The 24,900-nt window shown below is 41.8% G+C and overlaps 1 protein-coding gene across 1 annotated transcript in view; it reads right to left on the bottom strand.

Moving 5' to 3' along the window:
• XK (X-linked Kx blood group antigen, Kell and VPS13A binding protein) overlaps positions 1 to 24,900 on the bottom strand; it is a 45,864-nt gene that overhangs the window by 12,397 nt on the left and 8,567 nt on the right. The window lies entirely within an intron of this gene.

Genomic DNA, 24,900 nt, shown 5'->3' with positions numbered 1-24,900 from the left:
ATGAGTATAATTTTCTGTATCATTTTACACCTCAATAAAATGTTTATTTAAAAACATTTAGGTGCATTACTACTATACTTATTGGGCAACTCAATAAATGTTTACTAAATTGAATTTTTGAAGGTAAAAGACTACTCTTTCATTATTGTAATGAAGTTGTTTCAGGAATAGTTTCCTTCCCTACCCTGGCAAAATGCCATGTAGAAAACAAACATAGTCTGAATCTCTACTTAAATTACTATAGCAAAACTGGTTCTACGGATGTAACCAGAATGACATCCTAATACTGTAAAACACATCTTAAAGTTCTCATGACTAAGACCTTACTGTTACCAAAATGTCTCTTGAATATCTGCCAGTTTACCAGATGTTTAGTCAGAAATTGAGGACTTTCCTTTTAATATATATTTATATCTTGTTTAGTACCAAGAATTGTCAGAACAAATACTATGGCACATCATTCACAGCACATGTGATGTGATTATTACTGTCTACCCGACAATCCCCAGAGATGCTGAATGATTTTGCTGTTTTTCTCCCAGACGTATTTTGATTTCTTACCTAAGGCAACTGGATGATAAAAATCTCTTCCGGCTCACCTCTCATGCTCAAAAAAATTTCTGTACTCTTAACTCATGCCAGGGACTATTGTAAGCACTTTACAGGTACTAATCACTTAATCCTAATAACAATTCTATAAAGTAGATACTGTTATTATCCTCATTATACAGATGAGAAAATAGAGACACAAAGATGTTAAATAACTTCCCAGAAATCACTCAGCTAGCAGAGCTGGAATTCATACCTAAGCAGCCTTGTTCTAGAGTCTTAGTCTTAACCAGTAGGCAATTCTGCCTAAATAAATATTAAATATAATGAGGTCTACTTCCCTAGCAGTGGTCTTAGCTCTATTTTTTATCTCCTTTATCAACGGAGGCAAGAATCAGGAGTCTGCTACCCTTGAAACTGTCCAGGGCTTCACGGAGTCTGGAGAATCCCCTGCCCTGAGTATTTTGGGGAGTCATCCAATTCTTACTTCCATTGAGCCCAAATTTCCTATCTATTTTCTATTCTATGAGTATTCTATATATAAAGACTTCCTGAAATCATGCTGTCTAGGCACCTAGGTGTGGGTAAGCCTCACTGCACTAAGCTGGTTTCTGAGAATTGCCTCCCAAGGCACAAGCAATGATCAGAAAGAAGAGGGGCAGGCTCCTCTATCTGCCCTGCCAACTTCCTTATCATCCTGCCTCAGGCAGAGAGAAGAGGCATCGATGAGCTGAGCTACGGAAAAGGAAACCCTTGCCCTCCAGAGCCAGACAAAGGAAGCCAGTCCTTGAGCCATGTGCGGTGGCCCCCTATCAGGTTAACACCAAAACAGTAGCAGGACCACTCAAAACCCCCAAGATGAAAGTTCTGCTACAGATTCTCATCTATGGCAAGGCAGAGCAAACCTTCTTAGAACACAGTTACTCATGTACAGTGACCTTTGTAAATAATCAGGCATGGCCACTTGACTAGCCACAACTGAAATAATCTCTTGCATTTCCTGCCTTCGCCAACACCTGAACCACAGACTTCACAAATATGTGCACACACATCCTTACCTCCACTAGTCTTTTCAACTCCCACAATAATTCTCAGTATAATTTTCCCCCAAATCTATCTTCCATTCCCTCTTTTCAAATGCTTTATTCTGTTCTTATTTAATAGTCTTGTTTTATATGTGTTTATGGCTATAAGCAACATGAAAATCTTTTAGAAATATGTACGAAATAAATAATTTTCAAAGTGGATAAATAAATGGCTTGGATCTTGTAAAGAAGACCTCCGCTCTCCTGAATATGACTGTACCTGTTCAACGTGCCTGACTCTAAGCTGCACCACCCAGACCTACCTACTTTACAGAGATACGAGTGAGGAATCAGAAGGTCCTGTGCTGGATTTTTCAAACATAGGCTCTAGAAGGAAATCTGAGAAGCTACATAAGTGGCACTGCCATGCTCCAATGAACCCAAGTACAGCCTTGACAACCCACTTACATGGGGGGTGGGGAGGGGTGTGTGTCTTCCCATGAGTAGCATTAGGTAACTTCCACTAGCTTGTGGCCCCAGACTCCAGAAAACAAAGTTGGAGCCTATACCCAGGCAAAAGCCAAGCCTGAATGAAAAGTGGTGGTATACAGAAGCATTTTTCCCTAGTGCGTTTGGCGGTAAGTTCAGTTTAGGAGGAATGGATGTGAACTCACCCTCAAGTCTTGCACGCTTCATATTGTCTTACACATTGACATTCACCATTACACCTTCATATAGACCATTCTTTAGATTGCTACCGCAGCTGTGTCTACTACACTGAGTATGGCTGAATATGCCCTTCGGTGCAGAAAAATATTAAATATATTTTATATTTAATATTAAAAAATCAAATATATATATGTATGTGTGTGTGTATATATATGATATATATATAATTTATTTATATATATATATATAAATATATATCTCACTTCTTTTTTGGATTTGCAATAGTCAAATAAATTCATCTGGGTGTAGGGAGATGAGAGCAGTGTAGGGTCCAAATCCAGACATCTCACATGGAGCAGAGGTTTGAGAAACTTTCGTACTGCAGCAGTCAATACAATACACCTAAATCAACCTTAGGGTAAGAAGAAAACAAACTACAGTGAAATTTTTACTGCTTTATTGAGGTATGATTTTTACACAAATAACTGCACATATTTAATGTGTACAATTTCAAGAGTTTGGCCATAATGCAAGTAAAATTTTTAGTAACTAAAATTTAAAATAACCACAAACTTCAATTAGCCCATATTTAACCAAATTTCCCATTAACTAATGCTCTACTTTTAGGGAAAAGAGAAATATGTCAAATTCATATCCTGAAAAGAACAGAATACAATCTTAATAAAAACAGAGATTTTGTTTTATTCACTGATGCCTGGCACCAAGTACAGGGCCTGGCACATAGTGGGTATTTAATAAGTACTTGTTGTATAAGTTAACTGATAACAAGAATTTATTATTAAATTTTTAAAAAACACTGTATTCAAGCCAGTGTTACACAGGTTTTTCATTTATCAAACCATATGCTACAAACATTTTTCAAATGGTGCACCTTAATCCTTGAAGAATGTTTCTAATACTTATGGGATCTTCTCCAAAGAAAGGCATAAAGATAATAAATATAAGGCTGAAAAATATACAAGAAAAATATATTTCTGGATGGCCCATGTTTACCAGAAAATCAAATGCCCAGGAGACTCCATTCCCTTTGGACTATTTAACTGAGTTTCATGGCACATTTGACACATTTGTTCTGCCAGTCATTCTTACTTTGAAAGAGAAGAAATCGGTTAACCCACTCTCTGCTCAGTGTATTATCATCCTTTTTACTAAGCATTAACTAAAATTCTTCAAATGCACTTCTAAAAGGTTTAGAAATGAATAAGAAAACTTTGAAATAAAAGACTAAGCAAGTTTTCTAGATTCTTTCTAGACAGCAATCACTTTACACACAGAAACACACACACATGCACACGCGCACTTCCTTTAATTAACCCTGACATTTGGATCCTGGTCCACCTATAAAAGAACTCAGAAAATGTTTACAGAAGCAGATGATAACAACTGCATGTCCTTGGGTAGCCAATTCTCAGAAGTTCTAAAGTCATGAATTTACTGTCTTACTTTTTCCTAAACATAGTGAACATATGCCATTGTAAAAACTTTGTTATAAGATGCTTTGAATTTATGTGTAATATTATCTTCCCTAGAGAAAATTCAATTGCATTCTATCCACAGAGTCCAAATTACTTTTTGGTCTCTTGAGGCACAATCAGAAATACAGAAATAGCTTTTAATCTGAAGCAAGCATTAAAAACTACTTATCTCTGGAAATACAAAGACTGGCTATCTAAATCTTCCTTCTCAGGCTCCTATATGAGGAAAAACTGCAGAATCAGCCTTAATAAGGGAAGGCCAGCAACACCAATGACGATTATCCATATCATAATATAGCTGCATGAGCCAGCTGGACCCTTTCCCCATTTTCCCCTTGCCCATCTGCAGACCTCCAGCCCTTAGCCAACCTAAGGGTAAGGAGATCTTTGATTACAGAGGATGTAGAAGGATTGAGTATGTCACACCTGAGAAATAAAAATGTGAATTCAGTTCAACTTTTTAAAAAAGTCTTTACTATGTCTGCATGCCTGTCACCAGACTACGTACTATTAACCATGTGTTTAAGGTATTTAAAAAAGGTATTTGTAGTAATGTATGAGGGATGCTATTATTTATGCATATTTTTCTCAAATTAAAGTTCCTATTTTGGGATAGTTTTAAAGGTAGACATACAAAAGTTGGTTCTTTGAAAAGATCAACAAAATTGATAAACTCCGAGCAACTGATCAAGAAACAAAAGACAGAAAATGAATTACCAACATCAGAAGTGAAGGAATATCATTACAGTCTTACAAACATTAAATTGTCTAAGAGAATAACAACAGTTGCCAATAAATTCAGTAACTTCGGTGAAATGGACAGATTGCTAGAAAAATACACTTTACCAAAAGTGACACCAGATAAGATTAAAAACCTGAATAGACATCTAGCCGTTAAAGAAATTACATTATTAGCAAAACCTTCCCACAAAGAAAAATAAATTCATCACTGCTCTGCATCAAGACCAGAGAAGGTGTTGAAACATCTAATTCAAGCTCACTTTACTCACCTTTCGTAAGGTTACAAATTTCATAAAAATCCATTAAAGTTACCCATACTATACAAAAAAGAAAAAAGCAGGCACATGCTCCTTGTGGACTTGCTATCTAGTGAAGTGACCCCAAAAGGGGACTGTCCATAAGTAAACAATACAGTAAATTATAGTAATTAACCTCCATGAGTAAAAGTATAGTAAATTAACCTCAAATGAGCATTTCACCAAGGGCTTGCACCATATACCAACACTTTTAGCTTATTTCGTTTAATTTTCACCTGTACTGACAGATGCAGTTTATAGATGAAAAGACAAGAGGTCTGTGAGGTTAGACTGATCACACAGCTATTCGGTGGCAGAACAGACCATTGGCCCAGACCTTAATTAGTCCCAGAACATTTAAACAAACTAACAGCTCTGTTATCCTAACAGGCTACCGAGAATTTCCCAGCCACTGATGGCCCAGAGATGTAGAGAAACCTCCAACAAGAATATACTATTACACTCTTTGGGCTCAGGCCTCCTCAATCCCCAAATGACCAATAGTGTTTTCCTATGTGTCTTGGCCACCTAGATTCCTCAGCTCCCACATTTCTTCACAGAAATTCAATAGGCCAGCAGAAAGGAAGGAGGAGGGAGGAAAAAGAAAGAAAAGGGAAGTGAGAAGAGAGGGAAGGAATAAAACAGCCTTTTTTTTTTTTAATCTTTTTTTTAAATTTCAAAGCACTTTCTTATCCGTTGTCTGTCTTATCTTCCCATGCTCCTAAGAAAGTAGGAAAGACAATCATTGTCACTTCTGCTTTATAAAAGAAGGACCTGAGACGTAGGAAGCCATATAAATCAAAGGGAGACGGAGAAATAGTGTTAGAGTCATACACCAGGACAGGGGTTGGCAAACTAAATCCTATTTTTGTACAGCCCAAGAGCTAACAGTGTTTTGTACATTGTTAAAGAGTTGTAAAAACAAATAAAAACAAAGAAGAATATGTGACACAGACCGTAGATGGCCTGCAGAATCTAAAACATTTAGTCTCTGTCCCTTTCAGAAAGTTGCTGCCTATAATATAATAGCCACAAAAAAGAATGAACTAGTACTATGTTCATCAGCATGTATAGTTCTCGAAATATGATGTTGAGCCAAAAATGCAAATTACATAATGATATTTGCAGTATGATAAAGTTAAAAGGCCTACAAAACCAATATATAATATTCATGGAGACAGTGCATATGTAGTTAAGTTACAAATCATGCATGAGAATGATAAACTCTGAAATCATGACAAGGAAGGCTCACAGGGTGCCCCAACTGTACTAGCAACATTTTATTTCTTAAAGAGAAAAAAAGATAATTCTGAAGCAAACATGTCATGTGAATATTTGATGAAGCAGGTGAGTAGGGGCATGGGTGTTTGTTACAATATTTTTTATTTCTGTCTATATGCTTTAACATTTCACTAATGTACAAAGAAAACATATCATAAGTGAGTGGCTATTATAGACATCATGTGTGGTTTTCAGTAAGGCCTCCAGAAAAAAAAACCCAATAAAACAAACAAAAAAAGCCCTCTCACGATGTCCTTGTGGACAGGTCAGAGGAAATGCATATGCTAATACGACTGCAGTGCAGATGGATTTGCAACTGGATAGGCCATCTGTACTCACACGCTTCACTACTTCCTTTCAGGCTAAAGGGCAACTGTCAGGGAGTGCGCAGGGCTGTGGCTTTGGGGCTGTCCTGGTCTCACTTTCTGGTCAGCTACTGCATGAAGACATAAACTTATAGCTGGGACAAAACTGGGAAGACAAGAGAATCATGATTCAAAATTATCTTGACAGGCTGATATCCTGGGCTTGAATCCAAGAAAAGGAAATATAACAAGAAAAAATATCAAGCCCTACCTTTATATATTTAAAAACATACTGTGCAGGTACAGGATGGGTAAATCTTGATTTAGTTTGCTCTCAGTATGAAGAAAGAACTGGGAGAATTTACCAGACCATCCATGAACATAAACCAACTGTGTGATTCAGCTCTTCCAAATGCTACATTTGGGCACATAAATAAAATCACAGAGTTCAGATTAAAGCAAAAATAAAATAAAACAAAACAGTCCCGCTGCTACAAGTTCATCAAAATAAGTCTGCAATAACATGCAGTTATGAATGCCATGTTTTAAGAAAAAAAGTGACAATCCATATTGTATCTCAAGTACAGTGACCTTGACTGCTACCAACCATACCATTAGAGAAACAACTGGAGGGTCTGGAGACTGGAAAAGAAAAAGGAGACAGGATAGCTGTGAATATGTGGATATCTGGAGACCTGCCATGTGGTGAGAGGAAGCAGTGGTGTTAGTGTTGTTTTAGCAGGGAAAAATCAGGTCTCACTATCAGACCGAAGATTAAAGGAGGCTAATTTCCATATAATACAAGTGAAAATGCTCTACTTAGTAGTGTCAGCTTGGTGGGGTATTATCATGAAAGCGATTTCATCTTCTCCCCAATCTCCTCTCAACTGTGCTTTGTGGAAACAGAATGTGAAAGAAGTGACAGTGTCCCAGTTCTGAGCTTACACCCCAAGAGGTGCTGCAGTTCTGCACACTTTGACTCTCTCAGAGCCCTGCCACCACCAGGCCAGCCTGCTTGGGAAGTAGGGACCATAGAGAAGTGAGCCATTCCAAGTGTAGACATCCTAGACCAGTTATTCCCAACTGACCCACAGGGTGAGTGTATACTTATGAGTGAGCTCAGCCAAGATCAGCCTAGCCAGGCCCAGACCAGAACTGTCCAACTGACTTGCAGACTATTGAGCAACAATAAATGCTTGTTGTTTAAACCACTAAGTCATGGACAGTTTGTTACTCACAACAGCTAGCTGATACAGTGGAGACATCTTGTCCCCTTTCTGGGCATATAGTATCACAGACTCTACTCACCCCAGGCTATTCCCAAAAGTCTCCCTCCTTCAGGTTACAATGAGAAGCAGGTTTCAGTCTCTATGCTCATGAATGCTCCTAAACTCCAGGGTACACACAATAAGCTATCTTGGAGGGAACCAGCAGTGGAGTGAGCCTATGGGCCCCCAACTTAGAAGGCAGGGAGTGAAGTGCCTGGCCATCCATATTGTGAGTGGCCCTCATCTTCAAATCCACTTTAGGTGGCTTCTGGGAGAGGGGGAGTGGCCCCTATTATAAATAGTATAAGAAGCCCCTATTCACTCACCCCTTCCCCCAGGTATTTCCTTAAAGGATCTGAGAGTGGGGATGTTGGAGGTTGACTGTGGTAGGGCTGGTTTGTCATTCTTGGAAAATCCTGAAAAGAGGAATCTGGCCAATTCTTAGTGGCTTTTTTTTCTGAATGTGGCATATCCAGCATCTGGGACTGATATTATCCTTTCTGGTGGAAAAGTCCCACTTAACTTATTATACAAGGAAGAATGTTCTAACAAGAGTGTTTTATCAGTGGAATAGTACATTTTGGGTACTGAGAGCTCCACTACTGAACGTCCAAGCCAAGGCTGGTGGGCCAACTTGAGGGACACCAAAGAAGGGATTTCTACATAGAGTGAAAAGTCAGACATGATGATCCCTTAGATCTCTTCCACCTCTTAATATTATACAATTCTATGAGAGGCAGTGTTGGCTAAAAAGTTAGCTATGGGTCAAGCATCCAAAAACCTGGGTGGTGGTCTTGGCTTTAGTCTTGGTTTTAAGTTGGGCCCTTAAATTTCCCGAACCTTGGTACTGCAGACGCTATGGGCCTTCCACCTAACTGGAATCCTTCTTCCATTCTTCCTTGAAGGCAAAACTCTAATTCTGATTACATGCTAACCCTCCCACGTATTCAAGAAAGATGATACAGGTTCAGCCCCTGGAGTAAATCAAGATTCTTGTAAGACCAATCTCCTAATTTTTTTTGTGTCACAAATAGAAAAAAAAAAGATATTTACAAGGTGTATTCACTGGGGTAATTGGATGAAGTTGATCTACCCATTCCAAGCCCTGCCCAGCTGCTCTGTAGGGACAAAGTATCTAGACCTTAGAGGCATCTGCAACTCTACTGTCTATTCCGGTGGCTAGGGATTGGTTTGGCATGCACATGTGACCCATGCCTGGCCAATGGAACTTGAGTAGAATTATGCTGAAAGAAAGGGTGTTCCTGCCTAATAAAAAGAAGTACACAGAAAGAAACCTCCCTCTTCTTCCTGACTTGGTCATGCTTACATGTGATGTCTAGACCTAGAAAAACCTGTAAATGTTTTAAAAGATGGCCCCTCAAATTCTTTAATATGCCTCCCATCAAGAAGTAAAGTTGTGTCTCCTCTTCTTGAATCTGAGATCTATTGACTGCTTGAATAACAGAATATGGCAAAAACAACTGCCAGTTTCTGGGCTAACGTATTAAGAAAGAGAAATCTTCCATTTCATGTCCTTGGAACATTCACTCTTAAGACCTAGCTGCCATGCTATGAGAAAACTAAGGACAGGCCCACATAGAAAGGAACCAAGGTGTTCGGCCCTCAGCCCCAGCTAAGCAACCAGTAGGAAACATAGGACCAAACTGACAGCCATGTGGTAAGCCACCCTGGAAGCAGATTCTCCAGCCCCAGTCAAGCTGCCCCAGCTGATGCCACATGGAGCAGAGACAAGCTGGCCCTGCCAAGACCTGTCCAAATTACAAATCTGTGGGCAAAAGAAATGACTGTTGTTATTTTAAGTCACCAAGGTTTGTTATATAGCAATATATAATGGGTACACAGTCTTCATGCAATCATGAGGGGAGAAAGACACAAAGATGGAAAATGCCTAGGTCCTTAATGACATTGCTATGATGATCAATTAGCCAATCATGGGTTTGCTCTGTCTCTGAATTTATTATATGAGGTAATATTTTTTAAAAAATCTAAGTCACTTTTAGTTAGGTCTTCTATCACTTGTGATTGCAGTATCTTAGGTGATACCCTGTTTTTTCATTTGTGAAAATGAGATTAATATAATTGCCCTGCTTTTTACTTTTCACCATTCACTGACCATATACTGAGAGCCCACCATCTGTGCCAAACTGAGCATGCACAAATGAGGAAGACAAAGACCTAGGGCTAGCCCCAGTAGCTCATGCATGAACACCCTCCCTGCCCCCCAAAAAATTAACAAATATTCATTGTGGCAATATGAAAAACACAGACAAATGGAAAGGAGAAAAAAATAACCTATAACCTTACTATCCCAAGACAACAATCGACTTTTCAGTGTATTTAATTTCAGACTATTTTTGAAGTTTTGTATTTTCTGTATGTTTGTGCATATGTGAGCATGTGTGTGTGTATACACAGGCAAAAAACTGAGAAGATGTTGTTGCAGAAATTTATAAGCTTATATCATGTAAAGTACCATGCACACGTGCGTACCTGTGTGTGCATGTGCACACACACACACAGAACTATCCTTCAACTTCTCCCTCAATGTGCCTCTAAGAATGTAAGAATTAAAGCTATTATCTTTAGATTAGTTCATAAACTGCTATCAGTCCTGGAAATAGGCAACGTATTCAGTAACTTCTTTTCTGAAGCTAAATCGTGTGTCTGACCAAGGCACAGCTCTGGGCAGTAAATGGAGTAAAAGAAGGCGACTGTGTCAGGCTACCAAAGTTCAAAGAACTGTATTATATATTTTGACCTCTGAATGCTAGCTTATGCAGCTTCCCCACAAACATACCAGAAATGAAACAGTAAGGATGAGTTATTAAGAGTGCTTCCGTAGAAATCCAAGACACAATGAACACCTCTGAAATCACTGATTAAAACACCCTATGCTGACCATTACCTTCAGCCACACAACTCACTTGTCTAAGAACTACTACAACTGTGTTTTTTATATCTTTACCAAGCCCTCAAATCAAATGAGCCCTCTATTTCCCCTCGTCCAGCTAAGAATCCTTGGTGCACAACTTCTTTTCATTCTCATACATAAACCTCTCTGTTCTTGCCCCTCAATTCTTTCGCTGCCTCCAACAGAACTTGCACCTCAGAGGAACTTAACTGCCTTCACCACAGCTGCACGTGCCTGGCCTGCTGTGACTCACGTTCCCACCTCCACTCGGATGACTACTCTCAAGCGGCAGGGCCTGAGACAAGCATTCGGATGCAGGCAGTCCATGCAGGAGGTGAGCCTAGGAAACAGAGCGAAGGAGTGAAGGAAGCAAGGCTCATAAAGACTACATACACCATTAAGCTGGTTATCACTATGGCAAACGGGCCGCATCCTCACTGGGGATCCACAAAGGACCATATATACTGGTCCCAAAATTATTCATCTAAAGGACACAGGCTGAGGCTTCACCCATTGACTCCTATCTCTTGTAGTCTCAAGCTGGTCTCACGGGCATAACCTTGCCCACACTTCTCATCTGTACCTGAGCTGTGTTCTCTGGAACAGGAGAAAACCCTGAGGCAGAAAAGAAGGGAAGCACCACAGTGTGTGCTGGGACATGGGCTTGATGTGGGATGCTAGCTGTGCACATGCAACTTTTCACCAAGCTGCACTAAAATCAGAATGGCCAAGGACAAGTGGCTCAGGGGATCCAAGAGCCTGCGATAGGCTCCAAGTTTAGCTCTCCAGGCTAGACATCCATTCTTGCCTCCAGACTACATCCTCAAACTCCATGAGCTCTCTCCTCTGAGGTGTCCCACAGACACTTCCAACTCAAAATGATAGTAACTGAGAAGAGTCAGAAGCACACCCATGGGTTCAAACTCTTGAATAGCATTTGCTCATGGCAGTAACACAGGGCACCCTCAACTGAGTGGGTCTGCCAGTGGATGAGGCCATGAAGGCCCCCGCCAGGCTCTGGAAGCCAGGAATCACATCAGCAATTCTTCCTGAACTGGGACATGTCATCCAATAGACAGACTGCCCATCCCTGAAGAGGTGGAGCTCGGGGCTGGGCACTGCCCTCTCCACATGCTGTGGGGCAGTGCACCGTCCGTGGTGGTCATGGGCCTTGTTATTTGCCAGCTCCAAGATCTAGGCTCTCAGGTCACAGAAACACATATAAAAATCAGTGGCCAGTAAAGGTTCAATTGTCTCCCAACTTACAATGTAATAAAATCAGTTTTGTTTTCAACTACATACTTTTTTCAATATTCCCAATCAACATTTCTTTGTTGTCTTTTTAACTGGTTTTAACATCTGTCCATTCCCTCGGAAGTAATAAAATCTTTTCATGTGCCCTTATCTATCTGAGCCACAAGATCGTACCCTTTTTGAAAAATATCTTATAACTTCTTTGGAACTCATAATGAAATGCCCGATAGTGTGAGTAAAGACTGCTCACAGAGAAGTGTGCCTTGTGGGCAATTAAAGCCCAGGGGTGTCTTTTCTTGACTCTCCTGGCTGAAGCCAGAGTGCCAACAGAACTGTGTTGACTTTATCTTCTTCTAACTTTAAATTGCCTCTCTACTAATGTTGTGTTTCTATTTGGTTTTTGTTCATTTGTGGCCGTTAAGTTAGTCCCCATTGTTGGCAGAAATGGATGGGGATTTGTTTTGAGGGTCTGACCATCTGGAGATCTTTTGAAATGGATTCATGGTTTATAGATATTCCGGCCTATAAAATTCAGGCCCCTGTTGGGTGTGAGGCCACAGAGAATCTGATTTGTCAGTCTTTTTATTTGTTAGTCCATTTTTTAGTTCAAATCAATTCAAAATGTCATGTTCTTTGGGAAGAAAACAGTTATTTTAAATCTGGACTGGGAAGATTTTCTATTTGTGTTTTTACTCTTGATCCATGACTGAAATTGTAGAATCGGAGCTCTTTCTCTGTGGCTGTATGCCTGTCTGTAACTCAGAAATTCCTTCATCTCTGATTGCGTGAATATGTAAAATACTCCTACCTTTGGATGCTATTAATATATTAGATTAGAAAGTCTTTCTTAATTTAAAGTAACCTGTTCTGATGGGCATATCTACATAAGTAACTGCTTATATAAGCTGAATATAACTAAAATTTCCTAAAATACAAAAACTGAATTACTAATACTTTAAATGTGCTACATTTATAAATATTTTAATAATCCAAACTTATATGATTTATTTAAATCTTTGACAATGACAACTAGTATAATATTTTGGGTTTAATGACAACAACTAGGTCTTCTCTATCACTGTTAAATATAATACAAGCATAAATTTTTAGGTCTCTTGGGTATATTTTTCCTAAATTTATACAGGTTTAAGATCAAGTGAGTTAGAATTACTCCTACTAAAGGTTTAAGATTATGAGAAAAAGCAATTTATGTTTAAGCAAATTGAATCATTGTTCTGATAAATATGTATTTTCCACAGTTAATGAGGTTTTGTAGTGTCACTTTAAAGAACAGTTCCAAAATCTTCAGATAACTGAAGACCTTGGATTGATATTATGAGATAATTAATAGACACTCAATGGATGCCTAGAAAATTTCTAAGAAAGAATACGAATACATTGCTTACTAAGCATAATTTGAGTTTATATACTTTTGCTTCTTATTTGTATATGCTACAAAGAGGCTATATTTTGGGGTTTGTAAATGAATATGCTCATTTCTGCCATGTTGGGAAACTATATAAAGGAATTGTGTGGCTGAATAAAGCTGGGCTGAGTGTATTCATGAGCTCTGCTAAAATGACAGAAATTTACAATTATCCATCCCTAGTTTTCTCCAGGAAATACAAGTAAGTACTTGAAAGTTATAATTAATATATGTAAATGAGACTCCACATGAATGAGTCTCTACTAGGAGCCTGAAGATAATGAGATCTTTTTAAATTAAGAGCAAAAAAGGGAATGTTTTTGTCCTGATGTAAAATAATTTGTTCCAGGATGGGAAAGAGAAAGACCAGAAAAGAAAAAAGCCTGAATGAATATAGAAAGCTGTAAGTTTGTGGAAAGAGAATCTAAAAAGGAACACAAATCTGTGTTAAAACTGCCAAATCTGGCTCAGTTTTGATAGGTTAACTTGTAAGATTGTCAAAAAGAGACTGTAGGTCCTTTAGAACCAAATATTACATTGAAGCAAACCTAGAATTTATTTGTTCCCTGTGAAAACGAAAGACTTTTCTTGGAGTATTTGGTCTGCTCCTAATAAGAGATTATAAAAGATTACTCTACACCTGTATGCATTTCCTCTGGCTGCTGTAAAAGATTACCAGAAACTTGGTGGCTTAAAACACACACTTATTTTCTTAGTTTTGGAGGCCAGAAGTCTCAAATCAGTTTCTCTGGGCTAAAGTCAGGGTGTCAGTAGGGCCATGCTCCCTCCAGAGGCCTGAGAGAAGAATCCATTTCCTTGACTTTCCAGCTTCTAGAGCTGCACACCTTGCATTCCTTGGCTGGTGGCCCTTTCCTCCATCTCTAAGCCAGCAGTGTAGCATCTTGCTTCAGTCCTCACATTATCATTTCACTCTGTAATCAAATCTCTTCCTGCCTCTCTCTTAAGACATTTGTGATTACATTAGGAGTCCATCTGGTTAATTCACAATACTCTTCCATCTCACTCTCTTTATCTGCAAAGTCCTTTTTTGCCATAAAAAGTTCACAGGCTCTAGGAATCAGAAACTGAGTATCTTTGGGGTTGTTATTCAGCCTCCCACTTTACCTTCTACATAATCTGTCCAATTAGCAGATTCCGGATCTCACCACAGTAATGCTTTGCTATGACTTTATTATGCCCTTGATTATTCTCTTTAAAGTAAAAGAAACAATAGAAGTTCTGCATTTGTAACTGTGTTAATGATTTTCTGTGTTTACTTAAATACTGAATTGTTACTTTATTTAACAAACAAACAAGTTATAATCATTCATGTACTCAGACACCCATGATCCTATCTCAATTCTCAAATCTCCTGGAAATATTTCAATTTTGCCTTCCAACATTGAATCCAAAATGAAAAATGAAATAAAACTTCATAGCATCTTTAGTACTTAAAACTGTCTGAAATTTGCCAGAGGCCCCTAGAAAGTAAAAAAAGATTTGTTCTTTCACCTTAGAAACAGAGAAGTGTTAGGAAAAATTCGCTCTATTTGCTATGTTAGTATCGATCCGCTGCACCAGAAAAAGTCAAATCAAAAGAGGAATTAGCCTTCGCTTGATTAAGCCTGAATAGGGATGTATTATTAATATCAATATTTCATTAGTTCTATGTTGTTTCTGAAGTTCTTGGATATTTGTCAGCACCCTTACGACATTATATGTTTCTAATTATCAGAGTCCTGCTGGGGGTTTCCCTGATGTTAGGTAACAGAATTAGTGTTTTCAGTCATAGTTCAGTAAATTATAAAAAATAGTTGGACACACCTTTGTTTTTACATTTTACTAGCAATTTCCAGACCAGTGCTTTTCAAATGAGGAAGCACATCAAATCTGTCTATGAAGCTTTATTAAAATACAGATTTTAAAATCTACTCTAGACTTCTTTGAAATAGGCTTAATCATTATGCTTATAGATATTTTCTCCAAACCTCTTTTTTTTTTTTTTTTTTGGATTGGCTTTATTATCTTATTTTGCATGTCACAAAAAATTTTCCTCTTCAGTTGTATTATTTTATTATTCATTCCTACCAGGCTTTTCACCTGTGAAAATTACAAGTCATAAGTGACCCACAGACATTTTAAGTCTCTGCCATCTCCAGAAAGTTTTTTATTTACTTTGATACTATCCTGAAGGCCCTACAATCAGCTACAGGACAGAGATCTTGTCTTCAAAAAAGCAGGATGGTCTCAGAACTGTGTGGAAAAGGATAGTAACTCAGGTACTTTGAGAATAAGCTCTTGAACACGGGCTTCTGATGTCATCACATAATCACCTTTAAGACCATTTCAGTGGACAGAGCCAGAATTTCAAGAATGCTTTAAAATTGAGAAGGAGATGGATTCATGACATGGCTATCACAACGCGCAGTGGACCAGACCTAGGTTTGCAAAGTCCAAAGACCTTTACTATACAGTCAGTCCTTGGATTCTAACCTGCCTGGCCTCCAAATAAAACACAAGTGAAAATTCTTGAGAATGAATTGTTGAGAATGCTTTCCTAGAAAGCCAAGAGTCCTTGACATCTCTGTATTAAAGAGTTTGGCTTCTTTTTCCCAGAGATCATTAAACCCTTCCTACCTCGAGAGCACCCGTTTCTCAGGATATAGTAGACGAGGAGCCTCAACAACAGGCAGCAGGGCTGGGCTCCCTTCCCGACTGTGCCACCCACGTGCCATGTGACCTTGGGAGAGCTGATTAGCATCCCTGGGCCACAGTGGCCTCAGCTGTAAAATAGAGACCCCAACTAATTCTTTGTGCCTCCTTCAGCCACTGTCAGTAGAGAAAATTTCTTAGGAAAAGATCACAGACTGGTAATTGTACACCTTAAGCAGACCTCTGAAATAATTCAGTCCAACGGCCTCATTTTATAGCCAGAGAAGCTGACGTGCCCCAAGTAAACTACACTTAGGGGAGACCAGAACCCTAGAACCCACTTCCCTCCCTCCTCTTTCACTGTTTTGTCCCTTCGTGTCATAAAAACTCTCTCTTCCACAGTGGAGTAGGTATATTCTTTTCATCCTACATCTCAGAACCCAAATATCTCAGAGCCACAGTTATCTGTCTGTCTCCCAGCTGCAAACTGGTTTCCTCTGGTTTCCTCTAGTCAGACTTCGCTTTCACAGAGGTTGAGGTATTTTCCCCACAGCGATTCCAGAACCCTAATTAAAAGAGACCAATCTCTTGAGCTCATGAAGGATTCTAAAGGAGAAACACTCAATGAAACACCAAATGCCGGGCCTGTTCATTACCTTTCCTTAGATTTGAAACCATACTCCTAAAAGAATAAAATAAAATAAATTCACTCTTCAATGCCATTCTACCATGATGTGTGGACTGACGGTCACTAAATTATTTGTTACTGGTCGGCTACAAGAAGTACGGAAATCAAGAGTTAGCATTTAGTGACCTTGATAGCAATCTGGCTTTGCCTGAACACTTAAGTGAGTCGAGTCATCTTGTTGAACAGGGTATCTATTAATCCAAATGTTGTTGAACTTGAGTGAAGTGTCATATGGAAGCTTCATACTAGTCATGTAAAATAAGACCATATGTCAGTTTACAATGAATTTGTACAATAACAGAAAATACTGGCCCTGTGCCCAAGACGATTTAGGAGCACCATGCTGTACCAATTCACTGAATGAGATTCCGTGTTTCAGACAACTGTGGTTTTAGAAGTAAATTCCAATGGGAATAATGAACTCAAATATCATCACACAGCAGTTATCTACCCTAAATGAGTGAAGGAGGTCACACATGAGATTCAACAGGGAAGGGTGAGGACCACGGCAAACCAGAGAGGCCCAGTGTTAATGGTACAAGCAGCTAGTCATCTTCATCTGACTATAACCATGTATGCCCAGACATCATGATTTCACAAAAGAAACCAGTAATTGAGGTTTTCAGGTAAAAAGTTCTTGATTCTTAAATGTTGGCAGGTAATTCATTTTCCTTTAGAAACATCATTGTAGACTTAATTATCCCATTAGCTCCCTAGATTAGGTCCGTAAGTGGCCACTTTGTCATTTGCTCTCTAGGGAAATTACATATTGATGTTCACGGATAGATTCCTCTTCCTTGAATTCTATTTTGAGGCTCCAAAAGCCCTTTCTAAAGAGTCAGGTGGTATCTGTCTGATGCCTTCTGACAGGATCTGTCAGATTTAGGAACCAAGGGAGCCTGGGCCCTCAAAATACCTCTGTTCTCAAAAGTTGTTCTCAGTAAGAGGCCAGCCTAGTTTCCAGGCCTTGTATCTACGCCATCCCCCAAGCCAATATCACTCTGCAAGTTCCCCTCAAGCTCAAACCCTGAGCTTGCCTCGTTTCATATGTGATGTCTTCTGCCATGATGACCCGTCTCTGACCCTGGGCTGCCCTGACACTGCTTCTGATCACAGACCTGGTTTGGCAGCCGGAGCCTCCCCAGCCTGTCCCTGCTCACTCCCAACAGGGCACGGTCATCAGTGGTGTCCTCCGCTTAGGGCCGAGGTTAGAACAAATCTTCCTCAGCTGCCCCCTCCCACCTTTCTGAAATGCACAAAATGCCTAAACTGGTGCGGCTCGTGCTTTCCCAAGGGCAGGGATTCTCCCCCTCTGCCGCCTTCCTCTCCTGAGTGGAGGTTCCTGGGCACATGGAGGAGGGGGGTTGGCAGGGTGTCACATTTACAGTGATGACATGCTGGCCTTGGTCCCGTGTCTCCTGTGAAATCCACAGGCACGGCTGAAGTCTGATCCATAAAGGGATGGCGGTATAGCTCTGCCTGGTTCTCCCATGTCCCTGTGACTCCGCCATCACAAGGTCAGGAAGCTCAACCTCCAAACCTGGATGTCAGACAGAGTCTGGAAGAGCCCAGGGAGCCTGGCTCCCTGCAGGTGTCACAGGGACCAGGAGTGCTGACTATGGCATGGACGGTAAGGCGACCAGCCGAGCACACAGACCTGCTCACCCGACACGGTCCATCCACCTACCGACTTCCCTGCCCTTTAATGAATTCCTCTGGTGTGACTTCTGGTGAGGTATTTAGGAGATGACGTTTTGCGCTAAAACAAGCCACAGCTATCAGCCAAAACAAACAGCTTTCAGTAATCAGACAGCTGTTGAACCCTCACGTCAGGGTCTGAGTGTAATGACTGGCTCCCTGGCACCGCCCCCTGGGGGCACGCCCTGGGGCTGAAGGACACTGGAAAACGGGAAACCATGGCCTGGACACACAGATGCTCCACTTCGGGGATGGGGTGGCACTGCTGGTGTCACCATGTGACCAGGTCCAGGCGACTCTCCACCTGCAGTTGCCGGGAACAGGCCTGCCTGCTACTCAGACGCACAGAAGAGGAAGAGCGGAACGTGGCTGAGGCCCGGAGGGCTTCGCGGCTCTTAGAACCAACACAAATGTGTGGGGTGGACATCCTGACAATGAGGTTTCTACAGACATTTGGTGGAATGGGCACTAGGTGTCAAGCAAGGTTTCTTGGATTTATCCAAGCACCTACTCCAACGAGCTCTAAGCACAACCCTGACACTGTTACTCTCAGGACACTCCTGTGAAGCCACCAAAGGCTAAGCCAGCTCCGAGCTTCCATCCATGGTGGGAGGAGGCAGAGAGAGGCTGTCACCAGGCAGAGGAGAGCAGAGAGGAAACCAGAATGTGGACTGAATGGCTTGCAGATACAGCCCTGGCTTCTTCCTCTGCATCCAGTGAACAGGGTCCACGCCAATACTGGTGTTGCTGTACTCCAGTGATGAGTCAAACCTCCCCCCAGAAGGTTCAGCAGGCCATGGTTTTCACAGCCAGGGGGCCAGGCATCCAGCAGTCATGTGAGAATCCTCTCCACCCACCCCCCCCATTGTCATCACCTCCCACTTCTAGACGGCCCCCATCATGAATAAAGCCTTCAGCACCTGGGCGGGTCACCGTTTTCAGCCCCTCCCCCGTTACCACCATCACTCTAGGAATTCAACGTGCCCAGGAATCCCCGCCCACCTCCCGGCCTCAGAGGCCTGTCCTATCCCCCCACAATTTCGGCCAGCTCCTCCCAACAGGACCACTCCCCGCACCGTCACCATTGGAAACCGCTCCCTGAAATCATGGATTCCAGCATCCCACCCTGACCATACCTTCCACCCCCAACCCCCCACGACGCAGCCCCTCCTGGATGTCCCAGACGCCTCAACTGAGTATGACAAAGAGAGAGCAGACAGAAGCACAGCCAATGACTCAAATGCTTTAATGGCTGTGATGACGGCAGAAGTTCAGGCCTCCCTCATTTGTGGGTAGTCTGGGGGTGAGATGAGGCAGTCGCTGAGGTCTAGGCGGGCCCTGGGACGCAGGCATCACGACTTTTCCTTCGGCAGAGGCATCGCGGTGACCTGACTGGGGGCATCTGGCTGGAAAAGGTGGCTGAGGTACTTGTTGCCCACTGCCCTCTGCAGGTGGTTGCTCACTGCGCTCTGCAGATGGTTGCCCACTGCCCTCTGCAGGTGGTTGCCCACTGCCCTCGGCAGGTTCTTCGGGGGTGATGGGCACCTCGCGGTTGCTGCAGGGCACCTCGCGGTTGCTGCAGGGCACCTCGCGGTTGCAGCGGGGCACCTCGCGGTTGCTGCAGGGCACCTCGCGGTTGCAGCGGGGCACCTCGCGGTTGCTGCAGGGCACCTCAAGGTTGCAGCGGGGCACCTCAAGGTTGCTGCGGGGCACCTCGCGGTTGCAGTGGGGCACCTCGCGGTTGCTGCGGGGCACTTCGCGGTTAATGCGGGGCACCTCACGGTTGCTGCGGGGCACTTCGCGGTTGCTGCGGGGCACCTCACGGTTGCTGCGGGGCACTTCGCGGTTGCTGCGGGGCACCTCACGGTTGCTGCGGGGCACTTCGCGGTTGCTGCGGGGCACCTCGCGGTTGCTGCGGGCCTCCTCGCGGTTGCTGCGGGCCTCCATGCTTGCCAGCTTCTGGGTGTTGTTCTTCGGGTACTCGAGGATGCCGGCCAGGAAGACGGGCGGAAGAGCTCAGGTGTTGGGTCCACACAGCTATTGGGGAACCCTGTAGCGCAGCTATTACAGAGCAGGAGAAAATCTACCTACTTTTTAAGACTAACATGGTCTTGGCACGTTTTGCTCAGATGGATCTAGCTAGACTGTCCCCCTAGCCTGACCTCTAGAGATGCCAGTGAACTTCTGCCTGCTGTCTCCCTGGGCACTAGCCTCTTATTGGTCATTGCCTTTGTGACAACTCAGACTTTGTGATGTCATCAGTGTCAACTGGGCCCTGATCAGGACCGGCCTAGAAATATGTGTGATAGGAACCCAGTCTCTCTGTTGACTGGACCCTCTTTTTCAGAGAACTCCAACTTTCTACTTGACCTTAACAGTCTAGCAAGAAAAATGAATGTTTCCATGGAAACATCATCCTGTCTTTATGACGCCATTCCAGATTATCTGACTAGAGCCCTGCATTGTCTTTGAGTTCATTTACATCCCTTTGTAAGCTGTAGGTCACTGACTGACATGCACAACCCCTAATGCAACAGAGGTTCAACTCTCACCTTACTCATGCTGTAATCAAACAGGTTTTACTTCCATTTACATACACATTGGTTTCAATATCCTTAGTCAATATTCCTGTGTCCATACTTTGGATTCTCCTTTTAAGCTGGTTATAACATCTGCTGATTTTCTCACAAGTTAAAAAAAATTTTTTATATGTGTTCATTAAAAAAAAGTCTGAAACTGAAAGCAAAAGCATACACTATAAGCCTGCTCCTTCTCCCGGCTGTTTGACCAACACACATGGGGATCCATGGCTACGACTGCCCATGTCAGGACCTGGGAGCCATTTTTCACATCTCCCTCTGCCTCACCTTCCCAATCAATCAGTCATCACCTTGTTCCACTTTGACATCATTAATATTGCGCCCATAACCCAGTTCTGCTATTCCAGCCCAAGTCATGACTATTCTCACCTTGACAACTGCAGCAGCCCGCTTACTGGTCCCCCTGTTTCTTCTCTCACTCCCTTCTAATCCATTTTCCAGAGTAATCAGTTTCTAAAACTAAATCTGATCATGACACTGTGTTGTCTAAAACTCATCAGTGATTTCCTATTGCCTTTGGGATAAAGTTTGAAATCCCAGGATGTTCTTTCTTGCTTTTCCTTCACTTGGCTGCTCCTCACCTAACAGATTTGAGTTTAAACTGAAGTTCCTCTGGGAATATTTTCCCTCATCTCCCAGACTTGGTGAAATTCCCCCAATATACCCTCACACGGGACCTTCACTTGGCAAGATTTACCTGAAATAAAATAAATATATGACTAATTATTTGTTTCCCAGTCATCTATCCTGTTCCAAAAGGGCCTGTTCACCTTATTCACCACTTTATCCTCAGAGCCCAGCATGAGGTCAAGAACACAGAACATATTCAATATATACTCACTGAATTCATGAATGAATTCACATAAATCAAATCCCAAATTCTGCTTCCTCTAGTACATGGGTACAATTTTCAACTTCAATCAGATGGAGGTAATCATATCTACCTCACAGGGATGCTGTGACCGTGAAACACAATCAGGCCAATCATGGTGCCTGGCGCAAAGCAAGGGTTTGAGAAACAGTCAGGATTACTACCAACATTCCCACCTTGAGTGGAAGAGACACAGGCACTTTGAGATCCAGGCTGGCCAAGTAGCAGGCTGCAGGGGCCTTCATAGAACACAGTAACCTTGGTGTGCTCACCTGGGCCTCAGACCAACCTTTCCTCTAAGGTCCAGAGATTTGATCAACGCCTGCTGAGAGCTGACTTGACTCAAAGACTGAAGCTCACGGACAGCATCCATTATTCACTGACTATCAGGAAAAAAAAGAGCTCTCCAATAGTGTACGATTCCATTGATATGAAATATGCACAATAGGCAAGTCCATAGAGACAGAAAGTAGATCAGTGATTGCCAAGGGCTGGGGGAGGGGAAATGAGGAGGGACTGCTAATGAGAACAGGATTTCTTGTCGATGTAACGAAAATATTCTACAATTAGATAGTAGTGATGATTGCACAACATTGTGAATATCCTAAATCCCACTGAACTGTACACTTAGAAATGGTACATTTTATGTTATACGCATTATAGTGCAATTTAAAAAAGCTCTCCAGTGGACCATGTGGCCAGCTCCACCTGTCCTGCAAGCTCTGCCAAGGCCAAGTTCATAATTGCTTGTTCAGTGAGCAGAGAACCAGAGAGAAGAGAAGGTTATAGACTTTGAATGTTGAATGAGGTTGTGACTAGTCTACTCCAGTATTCCCAAACATTGCTGATGATAAAAACTACCTGGAGCACTTGTTTAAAAAAAAACAAAAGAGAAATAAAATCAAAAGACGTATCTGAGGGTCCTATCCCATACCCATCAAACCACAATTTCCAGGAATGAAGCCTGGTAACGCGTACATTTCTAACAAGCTCCCCTTGTTCCCACCTCCTGTGACCCTAATCACCAGGGAAGTTGAAGGAATGTTACTCTAAGCCACTGGTGGCAATCAGTCCTCCACCTGGCCTTCTTAACCTTTCTTGCACTGTGGTGACCACGTGACCAGTCCTGCTCAAGGAGCCCTAAATCAAGTCTATTAGGGAGGTTACTGGGAAAGCTTTTACTTACTATAAAAGAAGAAAGACAGTCAGTCACCCTTCTGCCTTCATCCTCTCCTCCTACCTTGAATGAAGCTATGGTGGATTCTACGCAGTAGCAACCCAGGAAAGAGGCCAATGTAACTGCAGGGACATCAACTTTACCACTGTGAGCAGCTGATACAACGCCAGCAACTGTCTACCTCCGACTTCTTGTTAGATGAGCAAAATAACCCTAGGTTGTTTAACCCTGTAGTCAAGTGTTTGACCCTTGCAGAAAATGCATTCCTAATCATACGATGGGACACTACCAATGTTGGCCTTTGTGGCACACCCCAGCCTGTGCTCCAATTATAACCACCTTTCCCCTTGCGAGTAAGGGATTTCTTCCTAAGATATGTTAAAAGTGATTAGGGTTAGTCAAAACCTATATAAATGGCAGCCATCTGAAGTTTTAAGAGGACCATGCCCACTTCCTTTTTTATATACATTTGATTTATCATGTAACTCTCAGAGGACTTACATTATGTCAGGGCATGTCACGTATTCTTTGTGGCACTGACATTTATGAGAGGTTTCCTTTTCCTGAACAGAATTCTGTCTGAAAAGCTGTAACAAGGGTGGGCAAATTTTCTGTAAAGAGTCAGATAGTAAATACCTTAGGCTTTGTGGACCATACGTTCTCTGTTGCACCTATGCAACTACTCAACTCTGTTTAAAAAAAATAATGAAAGGGTTTGGCTGTGTTCCAATAAAACTTTATTTATGAAAACAAGCAGTGCCTGACTGGGCCCATAAGCTGTTGTTTGACAACCCCTGAACTAAAAGACAATCTTCATTTTCAATAACTTGAGAAAAAAATTGAATTTACTTATAAAAATCAAAAAGGCTATCACCACATCTGGTCTCTCCCAGTGTCCCCACCACATGGAAAAGCAATGAACCAGGAAAAGGATATAGCAGCATGCAGAGGACTCATCTTGGTCAATGCCCATTCCAGTTATAAGTCCTCAGAGAACAAGGATGCTGCTGCATTTATTGAACACCTACTGTCCACCTGGGGCTGTGGGAGGCATTTTCACATAAATGTTAATCCGCCAAGGTTCAAAACCTCAGCTTAAAGTCCTGACATGTCTTAGGAATCACAGTCACTCTGAGGTAACCTGGATAAGGGAAATAGCTGTGACATGCAAATACTGTGACTCAGCCATAAATTAAGACATTTTACCAGCCATCCTAGAATATAGGCAGGAAGAGGATAATATTAAGGGAAATGAAATTAATATGAGTATTTTACAAGATTCCAGTTTCAGTGTCACCTCAAATGTATATTTTTTCAACTTAAGGCTTTTAAGTTATTTCTGTTTATCCACATAGCAAAACTTACCTGAGTATCTGGTTTTCATTTACCTATAATATTAATATTTGTGAGGGATTATTTCCTCTTATCATATGAAGATTTTTCACTTGTGTCCAATGCATGTACAGTTTTTGGAAATCAGGCTTAATCAAACCTGCCCTCGATTTGATAATGACAGAGTGGCCCATAGGTTAGAGAACTGTGTTCCTTTAAAAGCTAAGATACTTATCAAACTTCAAGAAGATAGGAGAAGACTCTTAATACCTTCATTCACCACAAAGAAACTGCTACAACCAACTGTCACTGCTGGTTTAGAACCATCACTGAATGACAAAGGCAAAATCCAAATAGGCCTCCGGCAGCTGTATTTTCAGCCTACGGCAAGTTGTATTTTCCAAAAGGTCACAGCAGTGAACTTCTAGAACTCCGCCATTCCCCACCAAAAGTCAGAATTTCCTTTCTTATCATTCCCTTGAAACTCGACAGCATTCCTGACTGCTTCAACAAAGAAAATGCAGCAGAAGTGATGCTGCAAGACTTCCAAGGCTGGATCACAAAAGGGCTACTCTTCCCCCTGGCCCTCTCTCGCTCTTAGGACACTTGCCCTTGAAAGCAGCCACCAAGCTGTGAGGAA

The sequence above is a fragment of the Camelus bactrianus genome, chromosome X (genome assembly GCF_048773025.1).
Source record: "Camelus bactrianus isolate YW-2024 breed Bactrian camel chromosome X, ASM4877302v1, whole genome shotgun sequence".
NCBI classification, from domain to species: Eukaryota; Metazoa; Chordata; class Mammalia; order Artiodactyla; family Camelidae; genus Camelus; species Camelus bactrianus.
The sequence above is the reverse complement of the archived record's forward strand: the minus strand, read 5'-3'. Positions and strand labels throughout refer to the sequence as shown.